Source organism: Pseudopipra pipra, unplaced genomic scaffold (genome assembly GCF_036250125.1).
Source record: "Pseudopipra pipra isolate bDixPip1 unplaced genomic scaffold, bDixPip1.hap1 HAP1_SCAFFOLD_212, whole genome shotgun sequence".
In the NCBI taxonomy this organism is placed as follows: domain Eukaryota; kingdom Metazoa; phylum Chordata; class Aves; order Passeriformes; family Pipridae; genus Pseudopipra; species Pseudopipra pipra.
The window spans coordinates 52,596-64,117 of NW_026990691.1; the positions used below are offsets into that span (position 1 = coordinate 52,596).

At 49.7% G+C, this 11,522-nt stretch overlaps 1 long non-coding RNA gene across 1 annotated transcript; it reads right to left on the reverse strand.

Annotated features, from left to right (window-relative positions):
• Positions 1-5,768: 5,768 nt before the first annotated feature.
• On the reverse strand, positions 5,769-9,040 carry LOC135408182 (uncharacterized). The gene is made up of 6 exons (XR_010427319.1): positions 8,839-9,040; positions 8,219-8,293; positions 8,012-8,114; positions 7,141-7,540; positions 6,942-7,036; positions 5,769-6,108 (listed from the first exon to the last, which is right to left on the reverse strand). It is a non-coding gene; the product is annotated as an uncharacterized LOC135408182 (long non-coding RNA).
• Positions 9,041-11,522: the final 2,482 nt, after the last annotated feature.

The following is an 11,522-nucleotide window of genomic DNA, read 5'->3' on the forward strand; positions in this document are numbered from 1 at the left end:
TATGACGTGTCTGGGCTTTTTGAGGTCAGAGTGACGATGAGACCTGCAAAAATATGAGGTGCCTGGGCTTTATGAGGTGAGTGTGATTATGAGGCCTGCATCATTATGACATGTCTGGGTTTTTAGAGGTAGGTGTGATGATGAGGCCTGCACCATTATGACATGTCTGGGCTTTTTGAGGTCAGTGCCAAGAGGAGGACTGAACCATTATGACATGTCTGGTCTTTATGAGGTCAGTGTGATGAGGAGGCCTGCACCATTATGACATGTCTGGGCTTTATGAGGTCAGTGCCACGATGAGGCCTGAACCATTATAACATGTCTGGGCTTTATGAGGTCACTTTGATGATGAGACCTGCACCATTATAACATGTCTGGGCTTTATGAGGTCAGTGCTATGATGAGGCCTGTACTATTATGACGTGTCTGGGCTTTTTGAGGTCAGTGTGATGATGAGACCTGCACAATTATGAGGTGTCTGGGGTTTATGACGTGAGTGTGATTATGAGGCCTGCACCATTATGACATGTCTGGGTTTTTTGAGGTCAGTGTGATTATGAGGCCTGCACCATTATGAGGTGTCTGGGCTTTATGAGGTCAGTGTGATGATGAGGCCTGCACCATTATGACAGGTCTGGGCTTTATGAGGTCAGTGCCATGAGGAGGCCTGCAGCATTATGAAATGCCTGGGCTTTATCAGGTCAGTGTGATGATGAGGCCTGCACCATTATGACACGTCTGGGCTTTATGAGGTCAGTGCTATGAGGAGGCCTGCAGAATTATGACATGTCTGGGCTTTATAAGGTCACTGTGATTATGAGACCTGCACCATTTTGAGGTGTCTGGGCTTTATGACATCAGTGCGATGTTGAGGCCTGCCCCAATATGAGGTGTCTGGACTTTATGAGGTCAGTGTGATTATGAGGCCTGAACCATTATTAGGTGTCTGGGCTTTATGAGGTCAGTGTTATTATGAGGCCTACGCTATTATGAGGTGTCTGGGCTGCCTGAGGTCACTGTGATGATGAGGCTTGCACCATTATGATATATCTGGGCTTTATGAGGTCAGTGCCATGATGAGGCCTGCCTCATTCTGACATGTCTGAGCTTTATGAGGTCAGTGTGATGATGAGACCAGCACCATTAGGACATGTCTTGGCTTTATGAGGTCAGTGCCATGATGAGGCCTGCACCATTATGACATATCTGGGCTTTATGAGGTCACTGTGATAATGAGGCCTGCACCATTATGACATGTCTGGGCTTTATGACATCAGTGCGATGATGAGCTCTGCACCAATAAGAGATGTCTGGGCTTTATGAGGTCACTGTGATTATGCGGTCTGCACCATTATTAGGTGTCTGGACTTTATGAGGTCAGTGTTTTTATGAGGCCTACGCTATTATAAGGTGTCTGGGCTGCCACAGGTCACTGTGATGATGAGGCCTGCACCATTATGACGTGTCTGGGCTTTATGAGGTCAGTGTGATGATTAGGCCTGCACCATTATGACATGTCTGGGCTTTACGAGGTCAGTGTGATGATGAGGCCTGCACCATTATGACTTGCCTGGACTTTATGAGGTCAGTGTGATGATGAGGCCTGCACCATTATGAGGTGTCTGGGCTTTATGAGGTCAGTGTGATGATGAGACCTGCACCATTATGACATGTCTGGGCTTCATGAGGTAAGTGTGATGATGAGGCCTGCACCATTATGACATGTCTGGGCTTTATAAGGTCACTGTGATGATGAGACCTGCACCATTATGACATGTCTGGGCTTTATGACATCAGTGCGATGATGAGGCCTGCACCAATATGAGGTGTCTGGGCTTTATGAGGTCAATGTTATTATGAGGCCTATGCTATTATAAGGTGTCTGGGCTGCCTGAGGTCACTGTGATGATGAGGCTTGCACCATTATGACATGTCTCGGCTTTATGAAGTCAGAGCCATGATGAGGCCTGCATCATTCTGACATGTCTGAGTTTTATGAGGTCCGTGTGATGATGAGGCCTGCACCATTATGACATGTCTGGGCTTTATGAGGTCAGTGCCATGATGAGACCTGCACCATTATGACATATCTGGGCTTTATGAGGTCAGTGCCATGAGGATGAGGCCTGCACCATTATGACATGTCCGGTCTTTATGAGGTCAGTGTGATGATGAGGCCTGCACCATTATGACATGTCTGGGCTTTATGAGGTCAGTGGCATGATGAGGCCTGCACCATTATGACATGTCTGGGCTTTATGAGGTCAGTGCTCTGAGGAGACCTGCGCCATTATGACATGTCTGGGCTTTATGAGGTCAGTGCCAAGAGGAGGACTGAACCATTATGACGTGTCTGGGCTTTTTGAGGTCAGAGTGATGATGAGACCTGCAAAAATATGAGGTGCCTGGGCTTTATGAGGTGAGTGTGATTATGAGGCCTGCATCATTATGACATGTCTGGGTTTTTAGAGGTAGGTGTGATGAGGAGGCCTGCACCATTATGACATGTCTGGGCTTTATGAGGTCAGTGTTATTATGAGGCCTACGCTATTATGAGGTGTCTGGGCTGCCTGAGGTCACTGTGATGGTGAGGCCTGCACCATTATGAGGTGTCTGGGCTTTATGAGGTCAGTGCCATGATGAGGCCTGCATCATTCTGACATGTCTGGGCTTTATGACATCAGTGCGATGATGAGGCCTGCACCAATATGAGGTGTCTGGGCTTTATGAGGTCAATGTTATTATGAGGCCTATGCTATTATAAGGTGTCTGGGCTGCCTGAGGTCACTGTGATGATGAGGCTTGCACCATTATGACATGTCTCGGCTTTATGAAGTCAGAGCCATGATGAGGCCTGCATCATTCTGACATGTCTGAGTTTTATGAGGTCCGTGTGATGATGAGGCCTGCACCATTATGACATGTCTGGGCTTTATGAGGTCAGTGCCATGATGAGACCTGCACCATTATGACATATCTGGGCTTTATGAGGTCAGTGCCATGAGGATGAGGCCTGCACCATTATGACATGTCCGGTCTTTATGAGGTCAGTGTGATGATGAGGCCTGCACCATTATGACATGTCTGGGCTTTATGAGGTCAGTGGCATGATGAGGCCTGCACCATTATGACATGTCTGGGCTTTATGAGGTCAGTGCTCTGAGGAGACCTGCGCCATTATGACATGTCTGGGCTTTATGAGGTCAGTGCCAAGAGGAGGACTGAACCATTATGACGTGTCTGGGCTTTTTGAGGTCAGAGTGATGATGAGACCTGCAAAAATATGAGGTGCCTGGGCTTTATGAGGTGAGTGTGATTATGAGGCCTGCATCATTATGACATGTCTGGGTTTTTAGAGGTAGGTGTGATGAGGAGGCCTGCACCATTATGACATGTCTGGGCTTTATGAGGTCAGTGTTATTATGAGGCCTACGCTATTATGAGGTGTCTGGGCTGCCTGAGGTCACTGTGATGGTGAGGCCTGCACCATTATGAGGTGTCTGGGCTTTATGAGGTCAGTGCCATGATGAGGCCTGCGTCATTCTGACATGTCTGAGCTTTATGAGGTCAGTGTGATGATTAGGCCTGCACCATTATGACATGTCTGGGCTTTATGAGGTCAGTGTGATGATGAGTCCTGCACCATTATGAGGTGTCTGGGCTTTATGAGGTCAGTGTGATGATGAGGCCTGCACCATTATGACTTGTCTGGACTTTATGAGGTCAGTGTGATGATGAGGCCTCCACCATTATGACATGTCTGGGTTTTTTGAGGTCCTTGTGATGATGCGGCCTGCACCATTATAACATGTCCGGGCTTTATGAGGTCAGTGTGATGATGAGGCCTGCAGAATTATGACATGTCTGGGGTTTATGAGGTCAGTGCCATGAGGAGGCCTGGGCCATTATGACATGTCTGGGTTTTTTGAGGTCAGTGTGATGATGAGGCCTGCACCATTATGAGGTGTCTGGGCTTTATGAGGTCAGTGTGATGATGAGACCTGCACCACTATGACATGTCTGGGATATATCAGGTCACAGTGATGATGAGAACTGCACCATTATGACATGTCTGGGCTTTATGAGGTCAGTGCTATGAGGAGGTCTGCACCATTATGACATGTCTGGGCTTCATGAGGTCAGTGTGATCATGAGGCCTTCACCATTATGACATGTCTGGGCTTTATGAGGTCAGTGTGATGATGAGACCTGCACCATTATGACATGTCTGGGCTTTATGAGGTCAGTGTGATGATGAGGCCTGCACCATTATGACATGTCTGGGCTTTATGAGGTCAGTGCCATGATGAGTCCTGTACCATCATGACATGTCTGGGCTTTATGAGGTCAGTGCCAAGAGGAGGACTGAACCATTATGATATGTCTGGGCTTTATGAGGTCAGTGTGATGAGGAGGCCTGCACCATTATGACATGTCTGGGCTTTATGAGGTCAGTGCCACGATGAGGCCTGAACCATTATGACAAGTCTGGGCTTTATGAGGTCACTTTGATGATGAGACCTGCTCCATTATGACATGTCTGGGCTTTATGAGGTCAGTGCTATGATGAGGCCTGTACCGTTATGACGTGTCTGGGCTTTTTGAGGTCAGTGTGATGATGAGACCTGCACAATTATGAGGTGTCTGGACTTTATGAGGTGAGTGTGATTATGAGGCCTGCACCATTATGACGTGTCTGGGTTTTTTGAGGTCAGTGCTATGAGGAGGCCTGTACCATTATGACATGTCTGTCCTTTATGAGGTCACTGTGATGATGAGGCCTGCACCATTATTAGGTGAGTGTTCATCACCCCTAAAATGTGAGACGGGGACCCCAAAATGTGGGTGGGGGAACCCCAGGGAGCCGAAAAAGTGGAGGGGGAGCCGCAGTAAGAAAGCGAAGCCGGGCGGTCGGGCGGCGGGGTGAGGGGGAAGCCAAGGCGGCGAGGCCGGCGCATGCGCAGTCGTTGGCAAGACGCTGGCGATCACGTGGTAAGTAAGGGCAGCCAGGAGAGGGGCCGGCGACGCATGCGCAATGGCTCTCGTGCCGGTGCAGCGCTCCCTGCTCGAGTTAAGGCCCGGTTCCGGCGGCAGGGCGGGACTCGCGGCCTCCCGTCTCTCCCGGGGTGTGTGTGGGGGGAATAACATGAAGATTTTTTGGGGTGAAGGCGCAGAAGTTAGCGAGGAGGGACGCTAATTTGGGTAAACTCGGTCACCAGAAGTAGAGAGCGACCGGAAGTCCTCCAAGGCCCCGTCCCGGAAGTCCGCCATTTTAGGGGTGATGACCCCGCAATTTACGGTTCGGGGGCCGGGAGGAGAGGAAACGGGGTGCCCAAGAAGGGGTTTCTTTTTTTTTTTTTTTTTTTTTCTCTTTTTTATTTCATTTTCATTTTATTTCCTTTTTAGGTTTTTTGCCTTTTTTTTTTTAATTTTCTTTTGGTTTTTATATTTCCTTTTTTTATTTCGTTTCTTTTTTATTCTCTTTATTTTTCATCTTCCCTCCCAGTGCTCCCCAACAACTCTCAGTAACACCCAGTGCTCCCCAGTGCACCCCAGTAACACCCAGTGCTCCTCAACAACCCCCAGTAACACCCAGTGCTCCCCAAAAATTGACCCAAAACCGACCCAAATCACCCCAAAAGCTGACCCAAAACTGACCCCAAAACCTGACCCAAATCATCCCAAAAGCTGACCCAAAACTGACCCAAATCACCCCAAACAGTGACCCCAAACTGACCCCAAAAACTGACCCAAATCATCCCAAAAACTGACCCAAAACTCTGCATTTATTTGGCACCATTTCCTCTCAAAAACAACATCTCCGATTTAGTTGATTGCTAAAGCCATCATTTTAAAATCATCTCAGGAATCAAAAGGGACTGGAAAACACACACAAATCATTCCTGCACCCACCAAATCATTAGGAATTGGAACCCGATTCCCTCATCTCTCTCCTTGTTCTTCTTGCCTGGAAAACCTGACGATCCCCGCTGGCTATTTTTAGGCTGCTTTTCTTCCACAGCTCCTTTCCTCTGGCTGAAACCTCCTGGCACGTTCAGGGCTTATCTGGAGGGAAGCCCCTCTGAAGTATTTCCTCTCGTGGCAATTCTGTGGGATGAAGAAGTAAAAAAAGCACGTCAAGAGCTCCTTCTCCCCCCTTCCCTCGCAAACACCCTCCCAGTTTGTCCTTGGCAGCTCCATCCCCCCAGCACCCGCACCCGACGCTTCGGCTCCGCTGGGAAAGGGACAGCAAGTGCCAGAAGCAAGTTCAGTGCTGGGCAGGGGCTCCCTGGGGAACGGCACTTCAGTGCTTTAGTCCGTGGCCTTTCCTGCTGCCCTCCCTCCCGGAGGCAGAGGATGACCCGTCCCTTGTTTCTCCCACGCTCGCAGACCCAGGTCCTGCTCTTTTGGCCCCACTTTTCTTAGCAGACCCGGCATCATTTTCCAGTGTCCCCAGGAAACTTCTGCACTTGACCCATTGCTAAGTGCAGAGCACAGGGCGAGGGAAGGACAAATTTCTCAGCACCCACCCCCTGGAATTTTCCTTCTCCGCAGCACGCTCCCGTTCCCGCTGTCTCTGGAGGTGCCCGCACGAGTCCTCCTTCTCCCAGCACCTCAGAGAATGTCCTTTTCACCCAGGTCCTGCTTACCGTTGTCCAACAAAACACGCTGACAACATTTTTCAGGATGCCAGTGGAGAGCTATTAGAGCACACTGCACAGGGAAGCTGAGCCTGCCCCATCCCTGCAAGTGTTCCAGGCCAGGCTGGACGGGACTTGGAGCAACCGGGGATGAGAGGGGAAGGTGTCCCTGCCCACGGAAGACAGGGTGGCCTTTGAAGGTCCCCTTCAAACCAAATCGCTCTGGGATTCCCCTCCAAAATCACTACCAAAGAGACACAGTAATCAAAGCAGAGGGACCGCACTCCCAGCTTTTCTTACCTGCAGGCATACAGCACGTTGGACATAAAAGCCCCGGGGTTAGTCCTGCCAGAGGCGTCCGGCACACCCACGGCGACCGAAGGGAAAGAGGGAGCCTGGGAACACGGAGTAAAAGACACTTTAATTAGGAGTACACTGAGCAATAGCCAGGTCATTCACACAGACAGCTTCACTGTCCAGTCATACAAAAAGCACTCACCGAGGCCTCAGTTAGGATGGTTCCTGACGCTGACCGGGTGAATGCCTCCCTGGAAGCCCGCTCTGCTCCTGCCAGGCACCAGGGCTCCCCCAGAGGGGCTTTGCCAAGCATCCAAGGGAAATTAAAATTACAGCCTGGGCAAAGGCGCTTCCCACAGGACCGCTCCTGGCCAAGGCCACCGGTCCGTGCAAGTCAGACCACTGACCACCCGGGGCTGGGGATTTTCGGGGGCACGCTTCCAGCTTTCATTCTCCAGAGACTCCAGTTCTTCCTGGCACCCCTTGCTTCAGTCTTCCCCTGCTGGAAGAGGTCACTTTAGTCTTTCGAGGGGCCAGATTGCCAAAGCCCGGCCGGTCCATTCCCACGAGGAAAGAAAGGTAGCTTTGTCTTGTACAGGATGCTGAAGGGGGAGACACAAAATAAAAGTTTAATTTAAAATAACTGCCGAGAAGAGAAAGCAATTCAAACAGAAGGCAGACGAGACTCGTGCAAAACCCAATACATTTGACTTCAAAGGAGAATTATTTCCCTCTGCACCTCAGAGAAGGCAATTTTCACCCGGGTCCCGCTTACCATCGTCGCACAAAAGGTGCTGACAACATTTTTCGTGATGCCAGTGGAGAGCTATTAGAGCACACCGCACAGGGAAGCCGAGGCTGCCCCTGGATCCCTGCAAGTGTTCCAGGCCAGGCTGGATGGGACTTGCAGCATCCAACCGGGGATGAGAGTGGAAGGTGCCCCTGCCTACGGAAGACAGGGTGCCCTTTAAAGGTCCCCTTCAAACCAAATCGCTCTCTCATTGCCCTCCGAAAGAACTCCCAAAGAGACACCGCAACCAAAGCAGAGGGACTGCACTCCCAGCTTTTCTGACCTGCAGGCACACAGCACAGCACGCTGGACATAAAAGCCCCAGGGTTAGTCCTGCCAGAGGCGTCCGGCACAGTGTCCACAGCGACCGAAGGAAAAGAGGCAGCCTGGGAACACGGAGTAAAAGACACCTTAATTAGGACTACACTGAGCAATAGCCAGGTCATTCCCACAGACAGCTTCACCGTCCAGTCACACAAAAAGCACTTACCTACCAGGGCCTCAGTTAGGATGGCTCCTGACGCTGACACCTCCGTTTGCCCCGGGGGGGTCAAGAATAACATCCCTGGGAAGAAGTCACCCCCAACAACAAAAAGGGAAAATTAGTGAAGCACGGGGTCCTCTTCTGACTAGACTGCCACCAGCATTCAATAGCAAATGCCACAACTATTCTGTTACAGACGAGAAAACCCTGTTCTCCCAAACAAACAGCGAGGAGATTTATGGGCATGCCTGGAAATTTCCTGTGAGGAACTTTTTGTAACTAAGGAGCAGGTGCTATCTTGAGTTGAAGGCATCAATTTGACAGACACTTAGTACAGCAAACTCTTCAGCAGAGCAATTAATTGCTGCCTATTTGAACAGCAGGGGAGAGAAAATGACAGTCGAAGGGAAGACAAGAAAAGCAGAACTGCAATCAGCAGACTTTTCTTCCATCTCTCCCGAGAAAGTCTAGTTTGTCTGTTCTAATAATTCTATGCCCTTTTCTACATGAAACTTACACCAAGGCTGAAAAAACAACTAGAAAACACGGAGAGAAGCTTTTTTAGAATTTCACGTGATTTTCCCAAACCGATCCCAGAGAAGCAGAACTCGGTAGAATGTACTCACCTTGAGGCCTTTGGTCTTTTTTTCCATAAGCTTCATCACCTGATTGAAAAAGCAGAGTAGACTCGGTATTTAGGTTCACAACAGGAAAACTTCCCCTTCATTTCCTAAAAGAAACTACATTAATTTGCACAGCTGCAGGCGCGTATCCAGATGTTAAAGCCTTTCAGCTTTTCAGAGGGTGAGAATGCCCTGCGAAGGAAGGCTGAAAAATGCTCGGAGCCTGCACAGGTCGATCTGGCAGTAGGGACACCGGTCTGAAAAGAGGAAATGCCAGCCCTTATCGCCAGGAAAGAAAGCCAGCAAGCTTTGGCTTTGTGGTGGAGTTGATTTGTCAGCCTAGGGAGTCCATGAGCAGCAAGAGATTTCTGTGCTATCACCTTTGGTGTGGGAGGAGTCTGTTTTACATGCAATTTTAGGAGTCGGTGTGGCAGTTGGGAGGCAGGGCTGAAAACAGGAAATGATTGCCCTTATCGGCAGGAAAGAAAGCCTGGAAGCTCTGGCTTTGTGGTGCAGTTGGTGTGTCATTCTGGGCACTCCATCGTCAGAAAGAGCTTTCTGTGCTGGCATCTTTGGTGTGGGAGGAATCTTCATCCGTATGCAGTTTTGGGCGTCAGGCTGGCAATTTGGAGGCAGGTCTGAAAACAGGAAACGACAGCCCTTATCGCCAGGAAAGAAAGCCTAAAAGCTTTGTCTTTGTGGTGCCGTTGGTTTGTCAGCCTAGAGACTCCATGGGGAGCAAGAGTTTTCTGTGCTGGCCTCTTTGGTGTGGGAGGTGTCTTTGTTTATATGCAGTTTTTGGAGTCGGGCTGTCAGTTTGGAGGCTAGTCTGAAAACAGGAAACAACAGCCCTTATGGACAGGAAAGAAAGGCAGCAAGTTTTTGCTTTGGGGTGCAGTTGGTTTTTCAGCGTGAGGTGTCCATGTGGAGGAAGACATCTCTGTGGTGGCATCTTTGGTGTGGGAGGAATCTCTGTTTGTGTGCAATTCTGGGGGTCGGGCTGTCAGTTGTGAGGCACGTCTGAAAGCAGGAAACAACCGCCCTTATCCCCAGGAAAGAAAGCCTGTAAATTTTGGCTTTGTGGTGCAGTTGGTTTGTCAGCCTGGAGACTCCATGGGGAACAAGAGCTTTCTGTACTGGCACCTTAGCTGTGTGAGGAATCTTTGTTTGTATGCAATTTGGGGGGTCGATATGTCAGTTAAGAGGTAGGGCTGAAAACAGGAAATGACAGCCCTTATCGTCAGGAATGAAAGCCTGGAAGCTTTGGCTTTGTGGTGCACTTGGTTTGTCAGCCTGGAGACTCCCTGCGGCGCAAGAGTTTTCTGTGCTGGCATCATTGCTACGGGAGGAATCTTTGTTTACATGCAATTTTGGGAGTCTTTCTGGCAGTTGGGAGACCAATCTGAAAAGAGGAAATGACAGCTCTTATGGACAGGAAAGAAAGCCAGCAAGCTTTAGCTTTGTGGTGCAGTTGGTTTGTCAGCCTTAAGACTCCATGGGCAGCAAGAGTTTCCAGGATGGCATCTTTAGTGCCGGAGAAATCCTCGTCTGTATGCAATTTTGGGGGTCGGGCTGGCAATTTGGACGCAGCGCTGGAAACAGGAAATGCCAGCCCTTATTGGCAGGAAAGAAAGCCTTGAAGCTTTGGCTTTGTGGTGCAGTTAGTTTGTCAGCGTGGAAACTCCACGGGGAGCAAGAGCTTTCAGGGCTGACATCTTTGTAGTGTGAGGAGTCTTTGTATGCAGTTTTGGGAGTCGGTCTGTCAGTTGGGAGGCAGGGCTGAAAACAGGAAAAAATAGCCCTTATCCGTAGGAAAGAAAGCCTGGAAGCTTTGGCTTTGTGGTGCAGTTGGTTTTTCACCCTGGAGACTCCATGGGGAGCAAGAGCTTTCTGTGCTGGCACCTTGTGTGTGGGAGGAATCTTTGTTTATATGCAATTTTGGGAGTCTGTCAGACAGTTGGGAGGCAGGTCTGAAAACAGGAAAAAATAGCCCTTATCCGTAGGAAAGAAAGACTGGAACCTTTGGCTTTCTGGTGCAGTTGGTTTGTCAGCGTGAGCACTCGATGGGGAGCAAGAGCTTTCTCTGCTATCACCTTGGGTGTGGGAGGAATCTTTGTTTGTGTGCAATTTTGGGAGTCAGGCTGTCAGTTGGAAGGCAGGGCTGAAAAGAGGAAACGACAGCCCTTATCGCAGGAAAGAAAGCCTGGAAGCTTTGGCTTTGTGTTGGAGCTGGTGTGTCCTTCTGGGCACTCCATGGGGAGCAAGAACTTTCTGTGCTGGCACCTTTGGTGTGGGAGGAATCTTTGTTTGTATGCCATTTTGGGAGTCGGTCTGGCAGTTGGGAGGCAGGTCTGAAAACAGGAAATGACAGCCCTTATGGACAGGTAAGAAAGCCGGGAAGCTTTGGCTTTGTGGTGCACTTGGTTTGTCAGCGTGGAGACTCCACAAGGAGCAAGAGATTTCTGTGCTGGCATCTTTGGTGTGGGAGGAATCTTCGTCCGTATGCAATTTTGGAGTCGGGCTGAGAATTTCGACGCAGCGCTGAAAACAGGAACTGGCAGCCCTTATCGTCAGGAATGAAAGCCTGGAAGCTTTGGCTTTGTGGTGCACTTGGTTTGTCAGCCTGGAGACTCCCTGGGGCGCAAGAGTTTTCTGTGCTGGCATCATTGCTACGGAGGAATCTTTGT